Here is a 27376-nt window from a genome sequence, read left to right as displayed (position 1 = left end):
TTGCACTCGAGACTGAAAGCGATGTTTGCCTAGTATGACTTGCGCGCTTTGGGAGTGAGTAAGCGGGATCGTGGTGGCGGACAGAGTTCAGCGTTGGCGCCAGATTCGGCCCTAAAGTTGCGTGGAGGAGACGTATTTCTGGACGCATACACACGTAGTGGATCGTTGAGGTGTGTCCGGTATGGTCTAGTGGCTAGGATACCTGGCTTTCACCCAGGAGGCCCGGGTTCGATTCCCGGTAACTGAACGTGAATTCTCGGGGCTGAGATGAGAAAACTTCTCACGGCCGTTTTTCGTCTTCGTGGAGCTGCTGCTCTGGGTTCCAAGTATAAGGTGAGAGAAAGTCAAGGAAAAGAGATACATCCTCACGTTAATGGCGGGGCTGTTTTGAAGGGAGAGGAGACGGTTTTGCGGTTTTGGACTGCTGATGCGACACTGTTGCATTGCCCGTTAGCTCAGTGGGCTGTAGCGTCGTGCTAGTAATACATAGGTCATGGGTTCCTTCCCTCCACGGGCCATTCCATTTTCTCCCCTAATAGGAAATGCTGCCTCCTGCGAGACTCTGCCAGGCAGATTCTAAATGATGTGCACATCCAGCTAGAAGTCTGAACGTTTCGCTAAGGGGATGCCAACGGCCAGCTCACTTTCAATTAATGAAGTTAAGCAGACGTTTGCGTGGTTAGTGAGTGGATGGGTGATCGTCCGGGAACTCTGCGTGCTATTGGACCCTTCCAATTCAACCCCCACCCTCCTCCTTTTATGCTACAGTGTTGACGTGCTATGATGCCTCCCTAAGCAATTTAAATTACGTTAACGAACATATGATCCACAATTTAATGAGGCTGTTTGCAAAAAGAGCGCAAGGAAAGTGCAAGAACGACTTTGGCAATAACAGAACCGTACGAATCAACAGATAATTTCTCAAATGTGTAGATAACACTGTGCGAAGCAGTGAGATTTCCGAAATTTGCAAATGAAAGTTTAGCTTTTCGTATTGAAAAGGAAAAGTACTCTTGATTACTTTATTTCTCGCAGCCGATTGTCGTACTTCTCCTGTCATATCGGCCCCACCGCCGAGCGGCAGCGAGCGGCAGTCGAGCAAAGTCGGGCCAAGTCGACACACGATGAAGTGAAATTAATCCACTTAGCTGGAACGAGGCAGGAGACGAGGAGATACTACCTGTGCCGCGACACGTGGCAATTTCGAGGATCGCATGGTCTAGAACACACACTATTGCGCTACGCAAAAATGACAATCCTCCTGCGGTGGCCGGGAATCAAACACGGATCAACTGCTTGGGAAGCAACCATGCTGACCGTTACACCACCACCGCATTGCGCTGCAGGCTTCCTGTGTCGCGGTGCGTTGTCGCCCCTGCTGCCACCAGAGGATCAAGCGACCCTGCTGCAGGCGCTCTGCCCGCCGGCACATCGGAACGTGGTGCCACGTTGCTTCCAGGGCGATGCACTGTAACTAGACGCAGCATTGACTTCCGCCGAGAAATCCACCCTTTCATGTACGGCATGGTGGGAAAACAATTCTGAAATTAGAACTTCTTAGTGAGGCTGCGGTGGCGAGTATTCCTGTATGCCTCGGTGGCGCAGTGGGCTGCGCATGTCATTATCTTAAGGGCGTACGTTCTATCCTCAACTCAGCCATCTCATTTTCTCTCCACGACGGTGAAAGGCACAGCATAGCTTTTGCGAGGTAAGGCCGTATTTGCCGTTTATTACCACCTAGGCTACTTTGCGTCAACGTGTGTTTGTTTCCAGTTATTACTAATTACAGTTTTGATAGTTGCACTCGAGACTGAAAGCGATGTTTGCCTAGTATGACTTGCGCGCTTTGGGAGTGAGTAAGCGGGATCGTGGTGGCGGACAGAGTTCAGCGTTGGCGCCAGATTCGGCCCTAAAGTTGCGTGGAGGAGACGTATTTCTGGACGCATACACACGTAGTGGATCGTTGAGGTGTGTCCGGTATGGTCTAGTGGCTAGGATACCTGGCTTTCACCCAGGAGGCCCGGGTTCGATTCCCGGTAACTGAACGTGAATTCTCGGGGCTGAGATGAGAAAACTTCTCACGGCCGTTTTTCGTCTTCGTGGAGCTGCTGCTCTGGGTTCCAAGTATAAGGTGAGAGAAAGTCAAGGAAAAGAGATACATCCTCACGTTAATGGCGGGGCTGTTTTGAAGGGAGAGGAGACGGTTTTGCGGTTTTGGACTGCTGATGCGACACTGTTGCATTGCCCGTTAGCTCAGTGGGCTGTAGCGTCGTGCTAGTAATACATAGGTCATGGGTTCCTTCCCTCCACGGGCCATTCCATTTTCTCCCCTAATAGGAAATGCTGCCTCCTGCGAGACTCTGCCAGGCAGATTCTAAATGATGTGCACATCCAGCTAGAAGTCTGAACGTTTCGCTAAGGGGATGCCAACGGCCAGCTCACTTTCAATTAATGAAGTTAAGCAGACGTTTGCGTGGTTAGTGAGTGGATGGGTGATCGTCCGGGAACTCTGCGTGCTATTGGACCCTTCCAATTCAACCCCCACCCTCCTCCTTTTATGCTACAGTGTTGACGTGCTATGATGCCTCCCTAAGCAATTTAAATTACGTTAACGAACATATGATCCACAATTTAATGAGGCTGTTTGCAAAAAGAGCGCAAGGAAAGTGCAAGAACGACTTTGGCAATAACAGAACCGTACGAATCAACAGATAATTTCTCAAATGTGTAGATAACACTGTGCGAAGCAGTGAGATTTCCGAAATTTGTAAATGAAAGTTTAGCTTTTCGTATTGAAAAGGAAAAGTACTCTTGATTACTTTATTTCTCGCAGCCGATTGTCGTACTTCTCCTGTCATATCGGCCCCACCGCCGAGCGGCAGCGAGCGGCAGTCGAGCAAAGTCGGGCGAAGTCGACACACGATGAAGTGAAATTAATCCACTTAGCTGGAACGAGGCAGGAGACGAGGAGATACTACCTGTGCCGCGACACGTGGCAATTTCGAGGATCGCATGGTCTAGAACACACACTATTGCGCTACGCAAAAATGACAATCCTCCTGCGGTGGCCGGGAATCAAACACGGATCAACTGCTTGGGAAGCAACCATGCTGACCGTTACACCACCACCGCATTGCGCTGCAGGCTTCCTGTGTCGCGGTGCGTTGTCGCCCCTGCTGCCACCAGAGGATCAAGCGACCCTGCTGCAGGCGCTCTGCCCGCCGGCACATCGGAACGTGGTGCCACGTTGCTTCCAGGGCGATGCACTGTAACTAGACGCAGCATTGACTTCCGCCGAGAAATCCACCCTTTCATGTACGGCATGGTGGGAAAACAATTCTGAAATTAGAACTTCTTAGTGAGGCTGCGGTGGCGAGTATTCCTGTATGCCTCGGTGGCGCAGTGGGCTGCGCATGTCATTATCTTAAGGGCGTACGTTCTATCCTCAACTCAGCCATCTCATTTTCTCTCCACGACGGTGAAAGGCACAGCATAGCTTTTGCGAGGTAAGGCCGTATTTGCCGTTTATTACCACCTAGGCTACTTTGCGTCAACGTGTGTTTGTTTCCAGTTATTACTAATTACAGTTTTGATAGTTGCACTCGAGACTGAAAGCGATGTTTGCCTAGTATGACTTGCGCGCTTTGGGAGTGAGTAAGCGGGATCGTGGTGGCGGACAGAGTTCAGCGTTGGCGCCAGATTCGGCCCTAAAGTTGCGTGGAGGAGACGTATTTCTGGACGCATACACACGTAGTGGATCGTTGAGGTGTGTCCGGTATGGTCTAGTGGCTAGGATACCTGGCTTTCACCCAGGAGGCCCGGGTTCGATTCCCGGTACCTGAACGTGAATTCTCGGGGCTGAGATGAGAAAACTTCTCACGGCCGTTTTTCGTCTTCGTGGAGCTGCTGCTCTGGGTTCCAAGTATAAGGTGAGAGAAAGTCAAGGAAAAGAGATACATCCTCACGTTAATGGCGGGGCTGTTTTGAAGGGAGAGGAGACGGTTTTGCGGTTTTGGACTGCTGATGCGACACTGTTGCATTGCCCGTTAGCTCAGTGGGCTGTAGCGTCGTGCTAGTAATGCATAGGTCATGGGTTCCTTCCCTCCACGGGCCATTCCATTTTCTCCCCTAATAGGAAATGCTGCCTCCTGCGAGACTCTGCCAGGCAGATTCTAAATGATGTGCACATCCAGCTAGAAGTCTGAACGTTTCGCTAAGGGGTTGCCAACGGCCAGCTCACTTTCGATTAATGAAGTTAAGCAGACGTTTGCGTGGTTAGTGAGTGGATGGGTGATCGTCCGGGAACTCTGCGTGCTATTGGACCCTTCCATTTACACCCCCACCCTCCTCCTTTTGTGCTACAGTGTTGACGTGCTATGATGCCTCCCTAAGCAATTTAAATTACGTTAACGAACATATGACCGAAAATTTAATGACGCTGTTTGCAAAAAGAGCGCAAGGAAAGTGCAAGAACGACTTTGGCAATAACAGAACCGTACGAATCAACAGATAATTTCTCAAATTTGTAGATAACACTGTGGCGAAGCAGTGAGATTTCCGAAATTTGTAAATGAAAGTTTAGCTTTTCGTATTGAAAAGGAAAAGTACTCTTGATTACTTTATTTCTCGCAGCCGATTGTCGTACTTCTCCTGTCATATCGGCCCCACCGCCGAGCGGCAGCGAGCGGCAGTCGAGCAAAGTCGGGCCAAGTCGACACACGATGAAGTGAAATTAATCCACTTAGCTGGAACGAGGCAGGAGACGAGGAGATACTACCTGTGCCGCGACACGTGGCAATTTCGAGGATCGCATGGTCTAGAACACACACTATTGCGCTACGCAAAAATGACAATCCTCCTGCGGTGGCCGGGAATCAAACACGGATCAACTGCTTGGGAAGCAACCATGCTGACCGTTACACCACCACCGCATTGCGCTGCAGGCTTCCTGTGTCGCGGTGCGTTGTCGCCCCTGCTGCCACCAGAGGATCAAGCGACCCTGCTGCAGGCGCTCTGCCCGCCGGCACATCGGAACGTGGTGCCACGTTGCTTCCAGGGCGATGCACTGTAACTAGACGCAGCATTGACTTCCGCCGAGAAATCCACCCTTTCATGTACGGCATGGTGGGAAAACAATTCTGAAATTAGAACTTCTTAGTGAGGCTGCGGTGGCGAGTATTCCTGTATGCCTCGGTGGCGCAGTGGGCTGCGCATGTCATTATCTTAAGGGCGTACGTTCTATCCTCAACTCAGCCATCTCATTTTCTCTCCACGACGGTGAAAGGCACAGCATAGCTTTTGCGAGGTAAGGCCGTATTTGCCGTTTATTACCACCTAGGCTACTTTGCGTCAACGTGTGTTTGTTTCCAGTTATTACTAATTACAGTTTTGCTAGTTGCACTCGAGACTGAAAGCGATGTTTGCCTAGTATGACTTGCGCGCTTTGGGAGTGAGTAAGCGGGATCGTGGTGGCGGACAGAGTTCAGCGTTGGCGCCAGATTCGGCCCTAAAGTTGCGTGGAGGAGACGTATTTCTGGACGCATACACACGTAGTGGATCGTTGAGGTGTGTCCGGTATGGTCTAGTGGCTAGGATACCTGGCTTTCACCCAGGAGGCCCGGGTTCGATTCCCGGTAACTGAACGTGAATTCTCGGGGCTGAGATGAGAAAACTTCTCACGGCCGTTTTTCGTCTTCGTGGAGCTGCTGCTCTGGGTTCCAAGTATAAGGTGAGAGAAAGTCAAGGAAAAGAGATACATCCTCACGTTAATGGCGGGGCTGTTTTGAAGGGAGAGGAGACGGTTTTGCGGTTTTGGACTGCTGATGCGACACTGTTGCATTGCCCGTTAGCTCAGTGGGCTGTAGCGTCGTGCTAGTAATACATAGGTCATGGGTTCCTTCCCTCCACGGGCCATTCCATTTTCTCCCCTAATAGGAAATGCTGCCTCCTGCGAGACTCTGCCAGGCAGATTCTAAATGATGTGCACATCCAGCTAGAAGTCTGAACGTTTCGCTAAGGGGATGCCAACGGCCAGCTCACTTTCAATTAATGAAGTTAAGCAGACGTTTGCGTGGTTAGTGAGTGGATGGGTGATCGTCCGGGAACTCTGCGTGCTATTGGACCCTTCCAATTCAACCCCCACCCTCCTCCTTTTATGCTACAGTGTTGACGTGCTATGATGCCTCCCTAAGCAATTTAAATTACGTTAACGAACATATGATCCACAATTTAATGAGGCTGTTTGCAAAAAGAGCGCAAGGAAAGTGCAAGAACGACTTTGGCAATAACAGAACCGTACGAATCAACAGATAATTTCTCAAATGTGTAGATAACACTGTGCGAAGCAGTGAGATTTCCGAAATTTGTAAATGAAAGTTTAGCTTTTCGTATTGAAAAGGAAAAGTACTCTTGATTACTTTATTTCTCGCAGCCGATTGTCGTACTTCTCCTGTCATATCGGCCCCACCGCCGAGCGGCAGCGAGCGGCAGTCGAGCAAAGTCGGGCCAAGTCGACACACGATGAAGTGAAATTAATCCACTTAGCTGGAACGAGGCAGGAGACGAGGAGATACTACCTGTGCCGCGACACGTGGCAATTTCGAGGATCGCATGGTCTAGAACACACACTATTGCGCTACGCAAAAATGACAATCCTCCTGCGGTGGCCGGGAATCAAACACGGATCAACTGCTTGGGAAGCAACCATGCTGACCGTTACACCACCACCGCATTGCGCTGCAGGCTTCCTGTGTCGCGGTGCGTTGTCGCCCCTGCTGCCACCAGAGGATCAAGCGACCCTGCTGCAGGCGCTCTGCCCGCCGGCACATCGGAACGTGGTGCCACGTTGCTTCCAGGGCGATGCACTGTAACTAGACGCAGCATTGACTTCCGCCGAGAAATCCACCCTTTCATGTACGGCATGGTGGGAAAACAATTCTGAAATTAGAACTTCTTAGTGAGGCTGCGGTGGCGAGTATTCCTGTATGCCTCGGTGGCGCAGTGGGCTGCGCATGTCATTATCTTAAGGGCGTACGTTCTATCCTCAACTCAGCCATCTCATTTTCTCTCCACGACGGTGAAAGGCACAGCATAGCTTTTGCGAGGTAAGGCCGTATTTGCCGTTTATTACCACCTAGGCTACTTTGCGTCAACGTGTGTTTGTTTCCAGTTATTACTAATTACAGTTTTGATAGTTGCACTCGAGACTGAAAGCGATGTTTGCCTAGTATGACTTGCGCGCTTTGGGAGTGAGTAAGCGGGATCGTGGTGGCGGACAGAGTTCAGCGTTGGCGCCAGATTCGGCCCTAAAGTTGCGTGGAGGAGACGTATTTCTGGACGCATACACACGTAGTGGATCGTTGAGGTGTGTCCGGTATGGTCTAGTGGCTAGGATACCTGGCTTTCACCCAGGAGGCCCGGGTTCGATTCCCGGTACCTGAACGTGAATTCTCGGGGCTGAGATGAGAAAACTTCTCACGGCCGTTTTTCGTCTTCGTGGAGCTGCTGCTCTGGGTTCCAAGTATAAGGTGAGAGAAAGTCAAGGAAAAGAGATACATCCTCACGTTAATGGCGGGGCTGTTTTGAAGGGAGAGGAGACGGTTTTGCGGTTTTGGACTGCTGATGCGACACTGTTGCATTGCCCGTTAGCTCAGTGGGCTGTAGCGTCGTGCTAGTAATGCATAGGTCATGGGTTCCTTCCCTCCACGGGCCATTCCATTTTCTCCCCTAATAGGAAATGCTGCCTCCTGCGAGACTCTGCCAGGCAGATTCTAAATGATGTGCACATCCAGCTAGAAGTCTGAACGTTTCGCTAAGGGGTTGCCAACGGCCAGCTCACTTTCGATTAATGAAGTTAAGCAGACGTTTGCGTGGTTAGTGAGTGGATGGGTGATCGTCCGGGAACTCTGCGTGCTATTGGACCCTTCCATTTACACCCCCACCCTCCTCCTTTTGTGCTACAGTGTTGACGTGCTATGATGCCTCCCTAAGCAATTTAAATTACGTTAACGAACATATGACCGAAAATTTAATGACGCTGTTTGCAAAAAGAGCGCAAGGAAAGTGCAAGAACGACTTTGGCAATAACAGAACCGTACGAATCAACAGATAATTTCTCAAATTTGTAGATAACACTGTGGCGAAGCAGTGAGATTTCCGAAATTTGTAAATGAAAGTTTAGCTTTTCGTATTGAAAAGGAAAAGTACTCTTGATTACTTTATTTCTCGCAGCCGATTGTCGTACTTCTCCTGTCATATCGGCCCCACCGCCGAGCGGCAGCGAGCGGCAGTCGAGCAAAGTCGGGCCAAGTCGACACACGATGAAGTGAAATTAATCCACTTAGCTGGAACGAGGCAGGAGACGAGGAGATACTACCTGTGCCGCGACACGTGGCAATTTCGAGGATCGCATGGTCTAGAACACACACTATTGCGCTACGCAAAAATGACAATCCTCCTGCGGTGGCCGGGAATCAAACACGGATCAACTGCTTGGGAAGCAACCATGCTGACCGTTACACCACCACCGCATTGCGCTGCAGGCTTCCTGTGTCGCGGTGCGTTGTCGCCCCTGCTGCCACCAGAGGATCAAGCGACCCTGCTGCAGGCGCTCTGCCCGCCGGCACATCGGAACGTGGTGCCACGTTGCTTCCAGGGCGATGCACTGTAACTAGACGCAGCATTGACTTCCGCCGAGAAATCCACCCTTTCATGTACGGCATGGTGGGAAAACAATTCTGAAATTAGAACTTCTTAGTGAGGCTGCGGTGGCGAGTATTCCTGTATGCCTCGGTGGCGCAGTGGGCTGCGCATGTCATTATCTTAAGGGCGTACGTTCTATCCTCAACTCAGCCATCTCATTTTCTCTCCACGACGGTGAAAGGCACAGCATAGCTTTTGCGAGGTAAGGCCGTATTTGCCGTTTATTACCACCTAGGCTACTTTGCGTCAACGTGTGTTTGTTTCCAGTTATTACTAATTACAGTTTTGATAGTTGCACTCGAGACTGAAAGCGATGTTTGCCTAGTATGACTTGCGCGCTTTGGGAGTGAGTAAGCGGGATCGTGGTGGCGGACAGAGTTCAGCGTTGGCGCCAGATTCGGCCCTAAAGTTGCGTGGAGGAGACGTATTTCTGGACGCATACACACGTAGTGGATCGTTGAGGTGTGTCCGGTATGGTCTAGTGGCTAGGATACCTGGCTTTCACCCAGGAGGCCCGGGTTCGATTCCCGGTACCTGAACGTGAATTCTCGGGGCTGAGATGAGAAAACTTCTCACGGCCGTTTTTCGTCTTCGTGGAGCTGCTGCTCTGGGTTCCAAGTATAAGGTGAGAGAAAGTCAAGGAAAAGAGATACATCCTCACGTTAATGGCGGGGCTGTTTTGAAGGGAGAGGAGACGGTTTTGCGGTTTTGGACTGCTGATGCGACACTGTTGCATTGCCCGTTAGCTCAGTGGGCTGTAGCGTCGTGCTAGTAATGCATAGGTCATGGGTTCCTTCCCTCCACGGGCCATTCCATTTTCTCCCCTAATAGGAAATGCTGCCTCCTGCGAGACTCTGCCAGGCAGATTCTAAATGATGTGCACATCCAGCTAGAAGTCTGAACGTTTCGCTAAGGGGTTGCCAACGGCCAGCTCACTTTCGATTAATGAAGTTAAGCAGACGTTTGCGTGGTTAGTGAGTGGATGGGTGATCGTCCGGGAACTCTGCGTGCTATTGGACCCTTCCATTTACACCCCCACCCTCCTCCTTTTGTGCTACAGTGTTGACGTGCTATGATGCCTCCCTAAGCAATTTAAATTACGTTAACGAACATATGACCGAAAATTTAATGACGCTGTTTGCAAAAAGAGCGCAAGGAAAGTGCAAGAACGACTTTGGCAATAACAGAACCGTACGAATCAACAGATAATTTCTCAAATTTGTAGATAACACTGTGGCGAAGCAGTGAGATTTCCGAAATTTGTAAATGAAAGTTTAGCTTTTCGTATTGAAAAGGAAAAGTACTCTTGATTACTTTATTTCTCGCAGCCGATTGTCGTACTTCTCCTGTCATATCGGCCCCACCGCCGAGCGGCAGCGAGCGGCAGTCGAGCAAAGTCGGGCCAAGTCGACACACGATGAAGTGAAATTAATCCACTTAGCTGGAACGAGGCAGGAGACGAGGAGATACTACCTGTGCCGCGACACGTGGCAATTTCGAGGATCGCATGGTCTAGAACACACACTATTGCGCTACGCAAAAATGACAATCCTCCTGCGGTGGCCGGGAATCGAACACGGATCAACTGCTTGGGAAGCAACCATGCTGACCGTTACACCACCACCGCATTGCGCTGCAGGCTTCCTGTGTCGCGGTGCGTTGTCGCCCCTGCTGCCACCAGAGGATCAAGCGACCCTGCTGCAGGCGCTCTGCCCGCCGGCACATCGGAACGCGGTGCCACGTTGCTTCCAGGGCGATGCACTGTAACTAGACGCAGCATTGACTTCCGCCGAGAAGTCCACCCTTTCATGTACGGCATGGTGGGAAAACAATTCTGAAATTAGAACTTCTTAGTGAGGCTGCGGTGGCGAGTATTCCTGTATGCCTCGGTGGCGCAGTGGGCTGCGCATGTCATTATCTTAAGGGCGTACGTTCTATCCTCAACTCAGCCATCTCATTTTCTCTCCACGACGGTGAAAGGCACAGCATAGCTTTTGCGAGGTAAGGCCGTATTTGCCGTTTATTACCACCTAGGCTACTTTGCGTCAACGTGTGTTTGTTTCCAGTTATTACTAATTACAGTTTTGCTAGTTGCACTCGAGACTGAAAGCGATGTTTGCCTAGTATGACTTGCGCGCTTTGGGAGTGAGTAAGCGGGATCGTGGTGGCGGACAGAGTTCAGCGTTGGCGCCAGATTCGGCCCTAAAGTTGCGTGGAGGAGACGTATTTCTGGACGCATACACACGTAGTGGATCGTTGAGGTGTGTCCGGTATGGTCTAGTGGCTAGGATACCTGGCTTTCACCCAGGAGGCCCGGGTTCGATTCCCGGTACCTGAACGTGAAGGTTTCGGGGCTGAGATGAGAAAACTTCTCACGGCCGTTTTTCGTCTTCGTGGAGCTGCTGCTCTGGGTTCCAAGTATAAGGTGAGAGAAAGTCAAGGAAAAGAGATACATCCTCACGTTAATGGCGGGGCTGTTTTGAAGGGAGAGGAGACGGTTTTGCGGTTTTGGACTGCTGATGCGACACTGTTGCATTGCCCGTTAGCTCAGTGGGCTGTAGCGTCGTGCTAGTAATGCATAGGTCATGGGTTCCTTCCCTCCACGGGCCATTCCATTTTCTCCCCTAATAGGAAATGCTGCCTCCTGCGAGACTCTGCCAGGCAGATTCTAAATGATGTGCACATCCAGCTAGAAGTCTGAACGTTTCGCTAAGGGGTTGCCAACGGCCAGCTCACTTTCGATTAATGAAGTTAAGCAGACGTTTGCGTGGTTAGTGAGTGGATGGGTGATCGTCCGGGAACTCTGCGTGCTATTGGACCCTTCCATTTACACCCCCACCCTCCTCCTTTTGTGCTACAGTGTTGACGTGCTATGATGCCTCCCTAAGCAATTTAAATTACGTTAACGAACATATGACCGAAAATTTAATGACGCTGTTTGCAAAAAGAGCGCAAGGAAAGTGCAAGAACGACTTTGGCAATAACAGAACCGTACGAATCAACAGATAATTTCTCAAATTTGTAGATAACACTGTGGCGAAGCAGTGAGATTTCCGAAATTTGTAAATGAAAGTTTAGCTTTTCGTATTGAAAAGGAAAAGTACTCTTGATTACTTTATTTCTCGCAGCCGATTGTCGTACTTCTCCTGTCATATCGGCCCCACCGCCGAGCGGCAGCGAGCGGCAGTCGAGCAAAGTCGGGCCAAGTCGACACACGATGAAGTGAAATTAATCCACTTAGCTGGAACGAGGCAGGAGACGAGGAGATACTACCTGTGCCGCGACACGTGGCAATTTCGAGGATCGCATGGTCTAGAACACACACTATTGCGCTACGCAAAAATGACAATCCTCCTGCGGTGGCCGGGAATCGAACACGGATCAACTGCTTGGGAAGCAACCATGCTGACCGTTACACCACCACCGCATTGCGCTGCAGGCTTCCTGTGTCGCGGTGCGTTGTCGCCCCTGCTGCCACCAGAGGATCAAGCGACCCTGCTGCAGGCGCTCTGCCCGCCGGCACATCGGAACGCGGTGCCACGTTGCTTCCAGGGCGATGCACTGTAACTAGACGCAGCATTGACTTCCGCCGAGAAATCCACCCTTTCATGTACGGCATGGTGGGAAAACAATTCTGAAATTAGAACTTCTTAGTGAGGCTGCGGTGGCGAGTATTCCTGTATGCCTCGGTGGCGCAGTGGGCTGCGCATGTCATTATCTTAAGGGCGTACGTTCTATCCTCAACTCAGCCATCTCATTTTCTCTCCACGACGGTGAAAGGCACAGCATAGCTTTTGCGAGGTAAGGCCGTATTTGCCGTTTATTACCACCTAGGCTACTTTGCGTCAACGTGTGTTTGTTTCCAGTTATTACTAATTACAGTTTTGCTAGTTGCACTCGAGACTGAAAGCGATGTTTGCCTAGTATGACTTGCGCGCTTTGGGAGTGAGTAAGCGGGATCGTGGTGGCGGACAGAGTTCAGCGTTGGCGCCAGATTCGGCCCTAAAGTTGCGTGGAGGAGACGTATTTCTGGACGCATACACACGTAGTGGATCGTTGAGGTGTGTCCGGTATGGTCTAGTGGCTAGGATACCTGGCTTTCACCCAGGAGGCCCGGGTTCGATTCCCGGTACCTGAACGTGAAGGTTTCGGGGCTGAGATGAGAAAACTTCTCACGGCCGTTTTTCGTCTTCGTGGAGCTGCTGCTCTGGGTTCCAAGTATAAGGTGAGAGAAAGTCAAGGAAAAGAGATACATCCTCACGTTAATGGCGGGGCTGTTTTGAAGGGAGAGGAGACGGTTTTGCGGTTTTGGACTGCTGATGCGACACTGTTGCATTGCCCGTTAGCTCAGTGGGCTGTAGCGTCGTGCTAGTAATGCATAGGTCATGGGTTCCTTCCCTCCACGGGCCATTCCATTTTCTCCCCTAATAGGAAATGCTGCCTCCTGCGAGACTCTGCCAGGCAGATTCTAAATGATGTGCACATCCAGCTAGAAGTCTGAACGTTTCGCTAAGGGGTTGCCAACGGCCAGCTCACTTTCGATTAATGAAGTTAAGCAGACGTTTGCGTGGTTAGTGAGTGGATGGGTGATCGTCCGGGAACTCTGCGTGCTATTGGACCCTTCCATTTACACCCCCACCCTCCTCCTTTTGTGCTACAGTGTTGACGTGCTATGATGCCTCCCTAAGCAATTTAAATTACGTTAACGAACATATGACCGAAAATTTAATGACGCTGTTTGCAAAAAGAGCGCAAGGAAAGTGCAAGAACGACTTTGGCAATAACAGAACCGTACGAATCAACAGATAATTTCTCAAATTTGTAGATAACACTGTGGCGAAGCAGTGAGATTTCCGAAATTTGTAAATGAAAGTTTAGCTTTTCGTATTGAAAAGGAAAAGTACTCTTGATTACTTTATTTCTCGCAGCCGATTGTCGTACTTCTCCTGTCATATCGGCCCCACCGCCGAGCGGCAGCGAGCGGCAGTCGAGCAAAGTCGGGCCAAGTCGACACACGATGAAGTGAAATTAATCCACTTAGCTGGAACGAGGCAGGAGACGAGGAGATACTACCTGTGCCGCGACACGTGGCAATTTCGAGGATCGCATGGTCTAGAACACACACTATTGCGCTACGCAAAAATGACAATCCTCCTGCGGTGGCCGGGAATCGAACACGGATCAACTGCTTGGGAAGCAACCATGCTGACCGTTACACCACCACCGCATTGCGCTGCAGGCTTCCTGTGTCGCGGTGCGTTGTCGCCCCTGCTGCCACCAGAGGATCAAGCGACCCTGCTGCAGGCGCTCTGCCCGCCGGCACATCGGAACGCGGTGCCACGTTGCTTCCAGGGCGATGCACTGTAACTAGACGCAGCATTGACTTCCGCCGAGAAATCCACCCTTTCATGTACGGCATGGTGGGAAAACAATTCTGAAATTAGAACTTCTTAGTGAGGCTGCGGTGGCGAGTATTCCTGTATGCCTCGGTGGCGCAGTGGGCTGCGCATGTCATTATCTTAAGGGCGTACGTTCTATCCTCAACTCAGCCATCTCATTTTCTCTCCACGACGGTGAAAGGCACAGCATAGCTTTTGCGAGGTAAGGCCGTATTTGCCGTTTATTACCACCTAGGCTACTTTGCGTCAACGTGTGTTTGTTTCCAGTTATTACTAATTACAGTTTTGCTAGTTGCACTCGAGACTGAAAGCGATGTTTGCCTAGTATGACTTGCGCGCTTTGGGAGTGAGTAAGCGGGATCGTGGTGGCGGACAGAGTTCAGCGTTGGCGCCAGATTCGGCCCTAAAGTTGCGTGGAGGAGACGTATTTCTGGACGCATACACACGTAGTGGATCGTTGAGGTGTGTCCGGTATGGTCTAGTGGCTAGGATACCTGGCTTTCACCCAGGAGGCCCGGGTTCGATTCCCGGTACCTGAACGTGAAGGTTTCGGGGCTGAGATGAGAAAACTTCTCACGGCCGTTTTTCGTCTTCGTGGAGCTGCTGCTCTGGGTTCCAAGTATAAGGTGAGAGAAAGTCAAGGAAAAGAGATACATCCTCACGTTAATGGCGGGGCTGTTTTGAAGGGAGAGGAGACGGTTTTGCGGTTTTGGACTGCTGATGCGACACTGTTGCATTGCCCGTTAGCTCAGTGGGCTGTAGCGTCGTGCTAGTAATGCATAGGTCATGGGTTCCTTCCCTCCACGGGCCATTCCATTTTCTCCCCTAATAGGAAATGCTGCCTCCTGCGAGACTCTGCCAGGCAGATTCTAAATGATGTGCACATCCAGCTAGAAGTCTGAACGTTTCGCTAAGGGGTTGCCAACGGCCAGCTCACTTTCGATTAATGAAGTTAAGCAGACGTTTGCGTGGTTAGTGAGTGGATGGGTGATCGTCCGGGAACTCTGCGTGCTATTGGACCCTTCCATTTACACCCCCACCCTCCTCCTTTTGTGCTACAGTGTTGACGTGCTATGATGCCTCCCTAAGCAATTTAAATTACGTTAACGAACATATGACCGAAAATTTAATGACGCTGTTTGCAAAAAGAGCGCAAGGAAAGTGCAAGAACGACTTTGGCAATAACAGAACCGTACGAATCAACAGATAATTTCTCAAATTTGTAGATAACACTGTGGCGAAGCAGTGAGATTTCCGAAATTTGTAAATGAAAGTTTAGCTTTTCGTATTGAAAAGGAAAAGTACTCTTGATTACTTTATTTCTCGCAGCCGATTGTCGTACTTCTCCTGTCATATCGGCCCCACCGCCGAGCGGCAGCGAGCGGCAGTCGAGCAAAGTCGGGCCAAGTCGGCACACGATGAAGTGAAATCAATCCACTTAGCTGGAACGAGGCAGGAGACGAGGAGATACTACCTGTGCCGCGACACGTGGCAATTTCGAGGATCGCATGGTCTAGAACACACACTATTGCGCTACGCAAAAATGACAATCCTCCTGCGGTGGCCGGGAATCGAACACGGATCAACTGCTTGGGAAGCAACCATGCTGACCGTTACACCACCACCGCATTGCGCTGCAGGCTTCCTGTGTCGCGGTGTGTTGTCGCCCCTGCTGCCACCAGAGGATCAAGCGACCCTGCTGCAGGCGCTCTGCCCGCCGGCACATCGGAACGCGGTGCCACGTTGCTTCCAGGGCGATGCACTGTAACTAGACGCAGCATTGACTTCCGCCGAGAAATCCACCCTTTCATGTACGGCATGGTGGGAAAACAATTCTGAAATTAGAACTTCTTAGTGAGGCTGCGGTGGCGAGTATTCCTGTATGCCTCGGTGGCGCAGTGGGCTGCGCATGTCATTATCTTAAGGGCGTACGTTCTATCCTCAACTCAGCCATCTCATTTTCTCTCCACGACGGTGAAAGGCACAGCATAGCTTTTGCGAGGTAAGGCCGTATTTGCCGTTTATTACCACCTAGGCTACTTTGCGTCAACGTGTGTTTGTTTCCAGTTATTACTAATTACAGTTTTGCTAGTTGCACTCGAGACTGAAAGCGATGTTTGCCTAGTATGACTTGCGCGCTTTGGGAGTGAGTAAGCGGGATCGTGGTGGCGGACAGAGTTCAGCGTTGGCGCCAGATTCGGCCCTAAAGTTGCGTGGAGGAGACGTATTTCTGGACGCATACACACGTAGTGGATCGTTGAGGTGTGTCCGGTATGGTCTAGTGGCTAGGATACCTGGCTTTCACCCAGGAGGCCCGGGTTCGATTCCCGGTACCTGAACGTGAAGGTTTCGGGGCTGAGATGAGAAAACTTCTCACGGCCGTTTTTCGTCTTCGTGGAGCTGCTGCTCTGGGTTCCAAGTATAAGGTGAGAGAAAGTCAAGGAAAAGAGATACATCCTCACGTTAATGGCGGGGCTGTTTTGAAGGGAGAGGAGACGGTTTTGCGGTTTTGGACTGCTGATGCGACACTGTTGCATTGCCCGTTAGCTCAGTGGGCTGTAGCGTCGTGCTAGTAATGCATAGGTCATGGGTTCCTTCCCTCCACGGGCCATTCCATTTTCTCCCCTAATAGGAAATGCTGCCTCCTGCGAGACTCTGCCAGGCAGATTCTAAATGATGTGCACATCCAGCTAGAAGTCTGAACGTTTCGCTAAGGGGTTGCCAACGGCCAGCTCACTTTCGATTAATGAAGTTAAGCAGACGTTTGCGTGGTTAGTGAGTGGATGGGTGATCGTCCGGGAACTCTGCGTGCTATTGGACCCTTCCATTTACACCCCCACCCTCCTCCTTTTGTGCTACAGTGTTGACGTGCTATGATGCCTCCCTAAGCAATTTAAATTACGTTAACGAACATATGACCGAAAATTTAATGACGCTGTTTGCAAAAAGAGCGCAAGGAAAGTGCAAGAACGACTTTGGCAATGACAGAACCGTACGAATCAACAGATAATTTCTCAAATTTGTAGATAACACTGTGGCGAAGCAGTGAGATTTCCGAAATTTGTAAATGAAAGTTTAGCTTTTCGTATTGAAAAGGAAAAGTACTCTTGATTACTTTATTTCTCGCAGCCGATTGTCGTACTTCTCCTGTCATATCGGCCCCACCGCCGAGCGGCAGCGAGCGGCAGTCGAGCAAAGTCGGGCCAAGTCGGCACACGATGAAGTGAAATCAATCCACTTAGCTGGAACGAGGCAGGAGACGAGGAGATACTACCTGTGCCGCGACACGTGGCAATTTCGAGGATCGCATGGTCTAGAACACACACTATTGCGCTACGCAAAAATGACAATCCTCCTGCGGTGGCCGGGAATCGAACACGGATCAACTGCTTGGGAAGCAACCATGCTGACCGTTACACCACCACCGCATTGCGCTGCAGGCTTCCTGTGTCGCGGTGTGTTGTCGCCCCTGCTGCCACCAGAGGATCAAGCGACCCTGCTGCAGGCGCTCTGCCCGCCGGCACATCGGAACGCGGTGCCACGTTGCTTCCAGGGCGATGCACTGTAACTAGACGCAGCATTGACTTCCGCCGAGAAATCCACCCTTTCATGTACGGCATGGTGGGAAAACAATTCTGAAATTAGAACTTCTTAGTGAGGCTGCGGTGGCGAGTATTCCTGTATGCCTCGGTGGCGCAGTGGGCTGCGCATGTCATTATCTTAAGGGCGTACGTTCTATCCTCAACTCAGCCATCTCATTTTCTCTCCACGACGGTGAAAGGCACAGCATAGCTTTTGCGAGGTAAGGCCGTATTTGCCGTTTATTACCACCTAGGCTACTTTGCGTCAACGTGTGTTTGTTTCCAGTTATTACTAATTACAGTTTTGCTAGTTGCACTCGAGACTGAAAGCGATGTTTGCCTAGTATGACTTGCGCGCTTTGGGAGTGAGTAAGCGGGATCGTGGTGGCGGACAGAGTTCAGCGTTGGCGCCAGATTCGGCCCTAAAGTTGCGTGGAGGAGACGTATTTCTGGACGCATACACACGTAGTGGATCGTTGAGGTGTGTCCGGTATGGTCTAGTGGCTAGGATACCTGGCTTTCACCCAGGAGGCCCGGGTTCGATTCCCGGTACCTGAACGTGAATTCTCGGGGCTGAGATGAGAAAACTTCTCACGGCCGTTTTTCGTCTTCGTGGAGCTGCTGCTCTGGGTTCCAAGTATAAGGTGAGAGAAAGTCAAGGAAAAGAGATACATCCTCACGTTAATGGCGGGGCTGTTTTGAAGGGAGAGGAGACGGTTTTGCGGTTTTGGACTGCTGATGCGACACTGTTGCATTGCCCGTTAGCTCAGTGGGCTGTAGCGTCGTGCTAGTAATGCATAGGTCATGGGTTCCTTCCCTCCACGGGCCATTCCATTTTCTCCCCTAATAGGAAATGCTGCCTCCTGCGAGACTCTGCCAGGCAGATTCTAAATGATGTGCACATCCAGCTAGAAGTCTGAACGTTTCGCTAAGGGGTTGCCAACGGCCAGCTCACTTTCGATTAATGAAGTTAAGCAGACGTTTGCGTGGTTAGTGAGTGGATGGGTGATCGTCCGGGAACTCTGCGTGCTATTGGACCCTTCCATTTACACCCCCACCCTCCTCCTTTTGTGCTACAGTGTTGACGTGCTATGATGCCTCCCTAAGCAATTTAAATTACGTTAACGAACATATGACCGAAAATTTAATGACGCTGTTTGCAAAAAGAGCGCAAGGAAAGTGCAAGAACGACTTTGGCAATAACAGAACCGTACGAATCAACAGATAATTTCTCAAATTTGTAGATAACACTGTGGCGAAGCAGTGAGATTTCCGAAATTTGTAAATGAAAGTTTAGCTTTTCGTATTGAAAAGGAAAAGTACTCTTGATTACTTTATTTCTCGCAGCCGATTGTCGTACTTCTCCTGTCATATCGGCCCCACCGCCGAGCGGCAGCGAGCGGCAGTCGAGCAAAGTCGGGCCAAGTCGGCACACGATGAAGTGAAATCAATCCACTTAGCTGGAACGAGGCAGGAGACGAGGAGATACTACCTGTGCCGCGACACGTGGCAATTTCGAGGATCGCATGGTCTAGAACACACACTATTGCGCTACGCAAAAATGACAATCCTCCTGCGGTGGCCGGGAATCGAACACGGATCAACTGCTTGGGAAGCAACCATGCTGACCGTTACACCACCACCGCATTGCGCTGCAGGCTTCCTGTGTCGCGGTGTGTTGTCGCCCCTGCTGCCACCAGAGGATCAAGCGACCCTGCTGCAGGCGCTCTGCCCGCCGGCACATCGGAACGCGGTGCCACGTTGCTTCCAGGGCGATGCACTGTAACTAGACGCAGCATTGACTTCCGCCGAGAAATCCACCCTTTCATGTACGGCATGGTGGGAAAACAATTCTGAAATTAGAACTTCTTAGCGAGGCTGCGGTGGCGAGTATTCCTGTATGCCTCGGTGGCGCAGTGGGCTGCGCATGTCATTATCTTAAGGGCGTACGTTCTATCCTCAACTCAGCCATCTCATTTTCTCTCCACGACGGTGAAAGGCACAGCATAGCTTTTGCGAGGTAAGGCCGTATTTGCCGTTTATTACCACCTAGGCTACTTTGCGTCAACGTGTGTTTGTTTCCAGTTATTACTAATTACAGTTTTGCTAGTTGCACTCGAGACTGAAAGCGATGTTTGCCTAGTATGACTTGCGCGCTTTGGGAGTGAGTAAGCGGGATCGTGGTGGCGGACAGAGTTCAGCGTTGGCGCCAGATTCGGCCCTAAAGTTGCGTGGAGGAGACGTATTTCTGGACGCATACACACGTAGTGGATCGTTGAGGTGTGTCCGGTATGGTCTAGTGGCTAGGATACCTGGCTTTCACCCAGGAGGCCCGGGTTCGATTCCCGGTACCTGAACGTGAATTCTCGGGGCTGAGATGAGAAAACTTCTCACGGCCGTTTTTCGTCTTCGTGGAGCTGCTGCTCTGGGTTCCAAGTATAAGGTGAGAGAAAGTCAAGGAAAAGAGATACATCCTCACGTTAATGGCGGGGCTGTTTTGAAGGGAGAGGAGACGGTTTTGCGGTTTTGGACTGCTGATGCGACACTGTTGCATTGCCCGTTAGCTCAGTGGGCTGTAGCGTCGTGCTAGTAATGCATAGGTCATGGGTTCCTTCCCTCCACGGGCCATTCCATTTTCTCCCCTAATAGGAAATGCTGCCTCCTGCGAGACTCTGCCAGGCAGATTCTAAATGATGTGCACATCCAGCTAGAAGTCTGAACGTTTCGCTAAGGGGTTGCCAACGGCCAGCTCACTTTCGATTAATGAAGTTAAGCAGACGTTTGCGTGGTTAGTGAGTGGATGGGTGATCGTCCGGGAACTCTGCGTGCTATTGGACCCTTCCATTTACACCCCCACCCTCCTCCTTTTGTGCTACAGTGTTGACGTGCTATGATGCCTCCCTAAGCAATTTAAATTACGTTAACGAACATATGACCGAAAATTTAATGACGCTGTTTGCAAAAAGAGCGCAAGGAAAGTGCAAGAACGACTTTGGCAATAACAGAACCGTACGAATCAACAGATAATTTCTCAAATTTGTAGATAACACTGTGGCGAAGCAGTGAGATTTCCGAAATTTGTAAATGAAAGTTTAGCTTTTCGTATTGAAAAGGAAAAGTACTCTTGATTACTTTATTTCTCGCAGCCGATTGTCGTACTTCTCCTGTCATATCGGCCCCACCGCCGAGCGGCAGCGAGCGGCAGTCGAGCAAAGTCGGGCCAAGTCGGCACACGATGAAGTGAAATCAATCCACTTAGCTGGAACGAGGCAGGAGACGAGGAGATACTACCTGTGCCGCGACACGTGGCAATTTCGAGGATCGCATGGTCTAGAACACACACTATTGCGCTACGCAAAAATGACAATCCTCCTGCGGTGGCCGGGAATCGAACACGGATCAACTGCTTGGGAAGCAACCATGCTGACCGTTACACCACCACCGCATTGCGCTGCAGGCTTCCTGTGTCGCGGTGTGTTGTCGCCTCTGCTGCCACCAGAGGATCAAGCGACCCTGCTGCAGGCGCTCTGCCCGCCGGCACATCGGAACGCGGTGCCACGTTGCTTCCAGGGCGATGCACTGTAACTAGACGCAGCATTGACTTCCGCCGAGAAATCCACCCTTTCATGTACGGCATGGTGGGAAAACAATTCTGAAATTAGAACTTCTTAGTGAGGCTGCGGTGGCGAGTATTCCTGTATGCCTCGGTGGCGCAGTGGGCTGCGCATGTCATTATCTTAAGGGCGTACGTTCTATCCTCAACTCAGCCATCTCATTTTCTCTCCACGACGGTGAAAGGCACAGCATAGCTTTTGCGAGGTAAGGCCGTATTTGCCGTTTATTACCACCTAGGCTACTTTGCGTCAACGTGTGTTTGTTTCCAGTTATTACTAATTACAGTTTTGCTAGTTGCACTCGAGACTGAAAGCGATGTTTGCCTAGTATGACTTGCGCGCTTTGGGAGTGAGTAAGCGGGATCGTGGTGGCGGACAGAGTTCAGCGTTGGCGCCAGATTCGGCCCTAAAGTTGCGTGGAGGAGACGTATTTCTGGACGCATACACACGTAGTGGATCGTTGAGGTGTGTCCGGTATGGTCTAGTGGCTAGGATACCTGGCTTTCACCCAGGAGGCCCGGGTTCGATTCCCGGTACCTGAACGTGAATTCTCGGGGCTGAGATGAGAAAACTTCTCACGGCCGTTTTTCGTCTTCGTGGAGCTGCTGCTCTGGGTTCCAAGTATAAGGTGAGAGAAAGTCAAGGAAAAGAGATACATCCTCACGTTAATGGCGGGGCTGTTTTGAAGGGAGAGGAGACGGTTTTGCGGTTTTGGACTGCTGATGCGACACTGTTGCATTGCCCGTTAGCTCAGTGGGCTGTAGCGTCGTGCTAGTAATGCATAGGTCATGGGTTCCTTCCCTCCACGGGCCATTCCATTTTCTCCCCTAATAGGAAATGCTGCCTCCTGCGAGACTCTGCCAGGCAGATTCTAAATGATGTGCACATCCAGCTAGAAGTCTGAACGTTTCGCTAAGGGGTTGCCAACGGCCAGCTCACTTTCGATTAATGAAGTTAAGCAGACGTTTGCGTGGTTAGTGAGTGGATGGGTGATCGTCCGGGAACTCTGCGTGCTATTGGACCCTTCCATTTACACCCCCACCCTCCTCCTTTTGTGCTACAGTGTTGACGTGCTATGATGCCTCCCTAAGCAATTTAAATTACGTTAACGAACATATGACCGAAAATTTAATGACGCTGTTTGCAAAAAGAGCGCAAGGAAAGTGCAAGAACGACTTTGGCAATAACAGAACCGTACGAATCAACAGATAATTTCTCAAATTTGTAGATAACACTGTGGCGAAGCAGTGAGATTTCCGAAATTTGTAAATGAAAGTTTAGCTTTTCGTATTGAAAAGGAAAAGTACTCTTGATTACTTTATTTCTCGCAGCCGATTGTCGTACTTCTCCTGTCATATCGGCCCCACCGCCGAGCGGCAGCGAGCGGCAGTCGAGCAAAGTCGGGCCAAGTCGGCACACGATGAAGTGAAATCAATCCACTTAGCTGGAACGAGGCAGGAGACGAGGAGATACTACCTGTGCCGCGACACGTGGCAATTTCGAGGATCGCATGGTCTAGAACACACACTATTGCGCTACGCAAAAATGACAATCCTCCTGCGGTGGCCGGGAATCGAACACGGATCAACTGCTTGGGAAGCAACCATGCTGACCGTTACACCACCACCGCATTGCGCTGCAGGCTTCCTGTGTCGCGGTGTGTTGTCGCCCCTGCTGCCACCAGAGGATCAAGCGACCCTGCTGCAGGCGCTCTGCCCGCCGGCACATCGGAACGCGGTGCCACGTTGCTTCCAGGGCGATGCACTGTAACTAGACGCAGCATTGACTTCCGCCGAGAAATCCACCCTTTCATGTACGGCATGGTGGGAAAACAATTCTGAAATTAGAACTTCTTAGTGAGGCTGCGGTGGCGAGTATTCCTGTATGCCTCGGTGGCGCAGTGGGCTGCGCATGTCATTATCTTAAGGGCGTACGTTCTATCCTCAACTCAGCCATCTCATTTTCTCTCCACGACGGTGAAAGGCACAGCATAGCTTTTGCGAGGTAAGGCCGTATTTGCCGTTTATTACCACCTAGGCTACTTTGCGTCAACGTGTGTTTGTTTCCAGTTATTACTAATTACAGTTTTGCTAGTTGCACTCGAGACTGAAAGCGATGTTTGCCTAGTATGACTTGCGCGCTTTGGGAGTGAGTAAGCGGGATCGTGGTGGCGGACAGAGTTCAGCGTTGGCGCCAGATTCGGCCCTAAAGTTGCGTGGAGGAGACGTATTTCTGGACGCATACACACGTAGTGGATCGTTGAGGTGTGTCCGGTATGGTCTAGTGGCTAGGATACCTGGCTTTCACCCAGGAGGCCCGGGTTCGATTCCCGGTACCTGAACGTGAATTCTCGGGGCTGAGATGAGAAAACTTCTCACGGCCGTTTTTCGTCTTCGTGGAGCTGCTGCTCTGGGTTCCAAGTATAAGGTGAGAGAAAGTCAAGGAAAAGAGATACATCCTCACGTTAATGGCGGGGCTGTTTTGAAGGGAGAGGAGACGGTTTTGCGGTTTTGGACTGCTGATGCGACACTGTTGCATTGCCCGTTAGCTCAGTGGGCTGTAGCGTCGTGCTAGTAATGCATAGGTCATGGGTTCCTTCCCTCCACGGGCCATTCCATTTTCTCCCCTAATAGGAAATGCTGCCTCCTGCGAGACTCTGCCAGGCAGATTCTAAATGATGTGCACATCCAGCTAGAAGTCTGAACGTTTCGCTAAGGGGTTGCCAACGGCCAGCTCACTTTCGATTAATGAAGTTAAGCAGACGTTTGCGTGGTTAGTGAGTGGATGGGTGATCGTCCGGGAACTCTGCGTGCTATTGGACCCTTCCATTTACACCCCCACCCTCCTCCTTTTGTGCTACAGTGTTGACGTGCTATGATGCCTCCCTAAGCAATTTAAATTACGTTAACGAACATATGACCGAAAATTTAATGACGCTGTTTGCAAAAAGAGCGCAAGGAAAGTGCAAGAACGACTTTGGCAATAACAGAACCGTACGAATCAACAGATAATTTCTCAAATTTGTAGATAACACTGTGGCGAAGCAGTGAGATTTCCGAAATTTGTAAATGAAAGTTTAGCTTTTCGTATTGAAAAGGAAAAGTACTCTTGATTACTTTATTTCTCGCAGCCGATTGTCGTACTTCTCCTGTCATATCGGCCCCACCGCCGAGCGGCAGCGAGCGGCAGTCGAGCAAAGTCGGGCCAAGTCGGCACACGATGAAGTGAAATCAATCCACTTAGCTGGAACGAGGCAGGAGACGAGGAGATACTACCTGTGCCGCGACACGTGGCAATTTCGAGGATCGCATGGTCTAGAACACACACTATTGCGCTACGCAAAAATGACAATCCTCCTGCGGTGGCCGGGAATCGAACACGGATCAACTGCTTGGGAAGCAACCATGCTGACCGTTACACCACCACCGCATTGCGCTGCAGGCTTCCTGTGTCGCGGTGTGTTGTCGCCCCTGCTGCCACCAGAGGATCAAGCGACCCTGCTGCAGGCGCTCTGCCCGCCGGCACATCGGAACGCGGTGCCACGTTGCTTCCAGGGCGATGCACTGTAACTAGACGCAGCATTGACTTCCGCCGAGAAATCCACCCTTTCATGTACGGCATGGTGGGAAAACAATTCTGAAATTAGAACTTCTTAGTGAGGCTGCGGTGGCGAGTATTCCTGTATGCCTCGGTGGCGCAGTGGGCTGCGCATGTCATTATCTTAAGGGCGTACGTTCTATCCTCAACTCAGCCATCTCATTTTCTCTCCACGACGGTGAAAGGCACAGCATAGCTTTTGCGAGGTAAGGCCGTATTTGCCGTTTATTACCACCTAGGCTACTTTGCGTCAACGTGTGTTTGTTTCCAGTTATTACTAATTACAGTTTTGCTAGTTGCACTCGAGACTGAAAGCGATGTTTGCCTAGTATGACTTGCGCGCTTTGGGAGTGAGTAAGCGGGATCGTGGTGGCGGACAGAGTTCAGCGTTGGCGCCAGATTCGGCCCTAAAGTTGCGTGGAGGAGACGTATTTCTGGACGCATACACACGTAGTGGATCGTTGAGGTGTGTCCGGTATGGTCTAGTGGCTAGGATACCTGGCTTTCACCCAGGAGGCCCGGGTTCGATTCCCGGTACCTGAACGTGAATTCTCGGGGCTGAGATGAGAAAACTTCTCACGGCCGTTTTTCGTCTTCGTGGAGCTGCTGCTCTGGGTTCCAAGTATAAGGTGAGAGAAAGTCAAGGAAAAGAGATACATCCTCACGTTAATGGCGGGGCTGTTTTGAAGGGAGAGGAGACGGTTTTGCGGTTTTGGACTGCTGATGCGACACTGTTGCATTGCCCGTTAGCTCAGTGGGCTGTAGCGTCGTGCTAGTAATGCATAGGTCATGGGTTCCTTCCCTCCACGGGCCATTCCATTTTCTCCCCTAATAGGAAATGCTGCCTCCTGCGAGACTCTGCCAGGCAGATTCTAAATGATGTGCACATCCAGCTAGAAGTCTGAACGTTTCGCTAAGGGGTTGCCAACGGCCAGCTCACTTTCGATTAATGAAGTTAAGCAGACGTTTGCGTGGTTAGTGAGTGGATGGGTGATCGTCCGGGAACTCTGCGTGCTATTGGACCCTTCCATTTACACCCCCACCCTCCTCCTTTTGTGCTACAGTGTTGACGTGCTATGATGCCTCCCTAAGCAATTTAAATTACGTTAACGAACATATGACCGAAAATTTAATGACGCTGTTTGCAAAAAGAGCGCAAGGAAAGTGCAAGAACGACTTTGGCAATAACAGAACCGTACGAATCAACAGATAATTTCTCAAATTTGTAGATAACACTGTGGCGAAGCAGTAAGATTTCCGAAATTTGTAAATGAAACTTTAGCTTTTCGTATTGAAAAGGAAAAGTACTCCTGATTACTTTATTTCTCGCAGCCGATTGTCGTACTTCTCCTGTCATATCGGCCCCACCGCCGAGCGGCAGCGAGCGGCAGTCGAGCAAAGTCGGGCCAAGTCGGCACACGATGAAGTGAAATCAATCCACTTAGCTGGAACGAGGCAGCAGACGAGGAGATACTACCTGTGCCGCGACGCGTGGCAATTTCGAGGATCGCATGGTCTTGAACACACACTATTGCGCTACGCGAAAATGACAATCCTCCTGCGATGGCCGGGAATCGAACCCGGATCAACTGCTTGGGAAGCAACCATGCTGTCCGTTACACCACCACCGCATTGCGTTGCAGGCTTCCTGTGTCGCGGTGCGTTGTCGCCCCTGCTGCCACCAGAGGCTCAAGCGACCCTGCAGCGGCACCTCTGCCCTCCAGCACATCGGAACGCGATACCACGTTGCTTCCAGGGCGATGCACTGTAACTAGACGCAGCATTGACTTCCGCCGAGTAATCCACCCTTTCATGTACGGCATGGTGGGAAAACAATTCTGAAATTAGAACTTCTTAGTGAGGCTGCGGTGGCGAATATTCCTGTATGCCTCGGTGGCGCAGTGGGCTGTGCGTGTCATTATCTTAAGGGCGTACGTTCTATCCTCAACTCAGCCTTCTCATTTTCTGTCCACGACGGTGAAAGGCACAGCATAGCTTTTGCGAGGTAAGGCCGTGTTTGCCGTTTATTACCACCTAGGCTACTTTGTGTCAACGTGTGTTTGTTTCCAGTTATTACTAATTACAGTTTTACTAGTTGCACTCGAGACTGAAAGCGATGATTGCCTAGTATGACTTGCGCGCTTTGGGAGTGAGTAAGCGGGATCGTGGTGGCGGACAGAGTTCAGCGTTGGCGCCAGGTTCGGCCCTAAAGTTGCGTGGAGGAGAAGTATTTCTGGACGCATACACACGTAGTGGATCGTTGAGGTATGTCCGGTATGGTCTAGTGGCTAGGATACCTAGCTTTCACCCAGGAGGCCCGGGTTCGATTCCCGGTACCTGAACGTGAAGGTTTCGGGGCTGAGATGAGAAAACTTCTCACGGCCGTTTTTCGTCTTCGTGGAGCTGCTGCTCTGGGTTCCAAGTATAAGGTGAGAGAAAGTCAAGAAAAAGAGATACATCCTCACGTTAATAGAGGGGCCGTTTT

The 27376-nt window shown here is 50.8% G+C and overlaps 26 non-coding genes across 26 annotated transcripts; 16 read left to right on the top strand and 10 right to left on the bottom strand.

The window, feature by feature from the left end:
- The first annotated feature begins 175 nt into the window (after positions 1-175).
- Trnae-uuc lies at positions 176-247 on the top strand. The gene has a single exon. It is a non-coding gene; the product is annotated as a tRNA-Glu (tRNA).
- Positions 248-1973: 1726 nt separating this feature from the next.
- On the top strand, positions 1974-2045 carry Trnae-uuc. Its single transcript has one exon. It is a non-coding gene; the product is annotated as a tRNA-Glu (tRNA).
- A 1726-nt stretch (positions 2046-3771) lies between these two features.
- Trnae-uuc lies at positions 3772-3843 on the top strand. The gene has a single exon. It is a non-coding gene; the product is annotated as a tRNA-Glu (tRNA).
- A 1727-nt stretch (positions 3844-5570) lies between these two features.
- Trnae-uuc lies at positions 5571-5642 on the top strand. The gene has a single exon. It is a non-coding gene; the product is annotated as a tRNA-Glu (tRNA).
- A 1726-nt stretch (positions 5643-7368) lies between these two features.
- Positions 7369-7440, top strand: Trnae-uuc. The gene has a single exon. It is a non-coding gene; the product is annotated as a tRNA-Glu (tRNA).
- A 1727-nt stretch (positions 7441-9167) lies between these two features.
- Positions 9168-9239, top strand: Trnae-uuc. The gene has a single exon. It is a non-coding gene; the product is annotated as a tRNA-Glu (tRNA).
- A 1016-nt stretch (positions 9240-10255) lies between these two features.
- Trnag-ccc lies at positions 10256-10327 on the bottom strand. The gene has a single exon. It is a non-coding gene; the product is annotated as a tRNA-Gly (tRNA).
- Positions 10328-10966: 639 nt separating this feature from the next.
- Trnae-uuc lies at positions 10967-11038 on the top strand. The gene has a single exon. It is a non-coding gene; the product is annotated as a tRNA-Glu (tRNA).
- A 1017-nt stretch (positions 11039-12055) lies between these two features.
- On the bottom strand, positions 12056-12127 carry Trnag-ccc. Its single transcript has one exon. It is a non-coding gene; the product is annotated as a tRNA-Gly (tRNA).
- A 639-nt stretch (positions 12128-12766) lies between these two features.
- Trnae-uuc lies at positions 12767-12838 on the top strand. The gene has a single exon. It is a non-coding gene; the product is annotated as a tRNA-Glu (tRNA).
- Positions 12839-13855: 1017 nt separating this feature from the next.
- Positions 13856-13927, bottom strand: Trnag-ccc. The gene has a single exon. It is a non-coding gene; the product is annotated as a tRNA-Gly (tRNA).
- Positions 13928-14566: 639 nt separating this feature from the next.
- Trnae-uuc lies at positions 14567-14638 on the top strand. The gene has a single exon. It is a non-coding gene; the product is annotated as a tRNA-Glu (tRNA).
- A 1017-nt stretch (positions 14639-15655) lies between these two features.
- Trnag-ccc lies at positions 15656-15727 on the bottom strand. Its single transcript has one exon. It is a non-coding gene; the product is annotated as a tRNA-Gly (tRNA).
- A 639-nt stretch (positions 15728-16366) lies between these two features.
- Positions 16367-16438, top strand: Trnae-uuc. Its single transcript has one exon. It is a non-coding gene; the product is annotated as a tRNA-Glu (tRNA).
- Positions 16439-17455: 1017 nt separating this feature from the next.
- Positions 17456-17527, bottom strand: Trnag-ccc. Its single transcript has one exon. It is a non-coding gene; the product is annotated as a tRNA-Gly (tRNA).
- Positions 17528-18166: 639 nt separating this feature from the next.
- Trnae-uuc lies at positions 18167-18238 on the top strand. The gene has a single exon. It is a non-coding gene; the product is annotated as a tRNA-Glu (tRNA).
- A 1016-nt stretch (positions 18239-19254) lies between these two features.
- On the bottom strand, positions 19255-19326 carry Trnag-ccc. Its single transcript has one exon. It is a non-coding gene; the product is annotated as a tRNA-Gly (tRNA).
- Positions 19327-19965: 639 nt separating this feature from the next.
- Trnae-uuc lies at positions 19966-20037 on the top strand. The gene has a single exon. It is a non-coding gene; the product is annotated as a tRNA-Glu (tRNA).
- Positions 20038-21053: 1016 nt separating this feature from the next.
- Trnag-ccc lies at positions 21054-21125 on the bottom strand. Its single transcript has one exon. It is a non-coding gene; the product is annotated as a tRNA-Gly (tRNA).
- A 639-nt stretch (positions 21126-21764) lies between these two features.
- Positions 21765-21836, top strand: Trnae-uuc. The gene has a single exon. It is a non-coding gene; the product is annotated as a tRNA-Glu (tRNA).
- Positions 21837-22852: 1016 nt separating this feature from the next.
- Trnag-ccc lies at positions 22853-22924 on the bottom strand. The gene has a single exon. It is a non-coding gene; the product is annotated as a tRNA-Gly (tRNA).
- Positions 22925-23563: 639 nt separating this feature from the next.
- Positions 23564-23635, top strand: Trnae-uuc. The gene has a single exon. It is a non-coding gene; the product is annotated as a tRNA-Glu (tRNA).
- A 1016-nt stretch (positions 23636-24651) lies between these two features.
- Positions 24652-24723, bottom strand: Trnag-ccc. Its single transcript has one exon. It is a non-coding gene; the product is annotated as a tRNA-Gly (tRNA).
- Positions 24724-25362: 639 nt separating this feature from the next.
- On the top strand, positions 25363-25434 carry Trnae-uuc. The gene has a single exon. It is a non-coding gene; the product is annotated as a tRNA-Glu (tRNA).
- A 1016-nt stretch (positions 25435-26450) lies between these two features.
- On the bottom strand, positions 26451-26522 carry Trnag-ccc. Its single transcript has one exon. It is a non-coding gene; the product is annotated as a tRNA-Gly (tRNA).
- A 639-nt stretch (positions 26523-27161) lies between these two features.
- Trnae-uuc lies at positions 27162-27233 on the top strand. Its single transcript has one exon. It is a non-coding gene; the product is annotated as a tRNA-Glu (tRNA).
- Positions 27234-27376: the final 143 nt, after the last annotated feature.

Source organism: Schistocerca americana, chromosome 8 (genome assembly GCF_021461395.2).
Source record: "Schistocerca americana isolate TAMUIC-IGC-003095 chromosome 8, iqSchAmer2.1, whole genome shotgun sequence".
Classification (NCBI taxonomy): Eukaryota; Metazoa; Arthropoda; class Insecta; order Orthoptera; family Acrididae; genus Schistocerca; species Schistocerca americana.
Note: the sequence above shows the minus strand (reverse complement) of the source record. Positions and strands in the feature narration are given on the sequence as shown.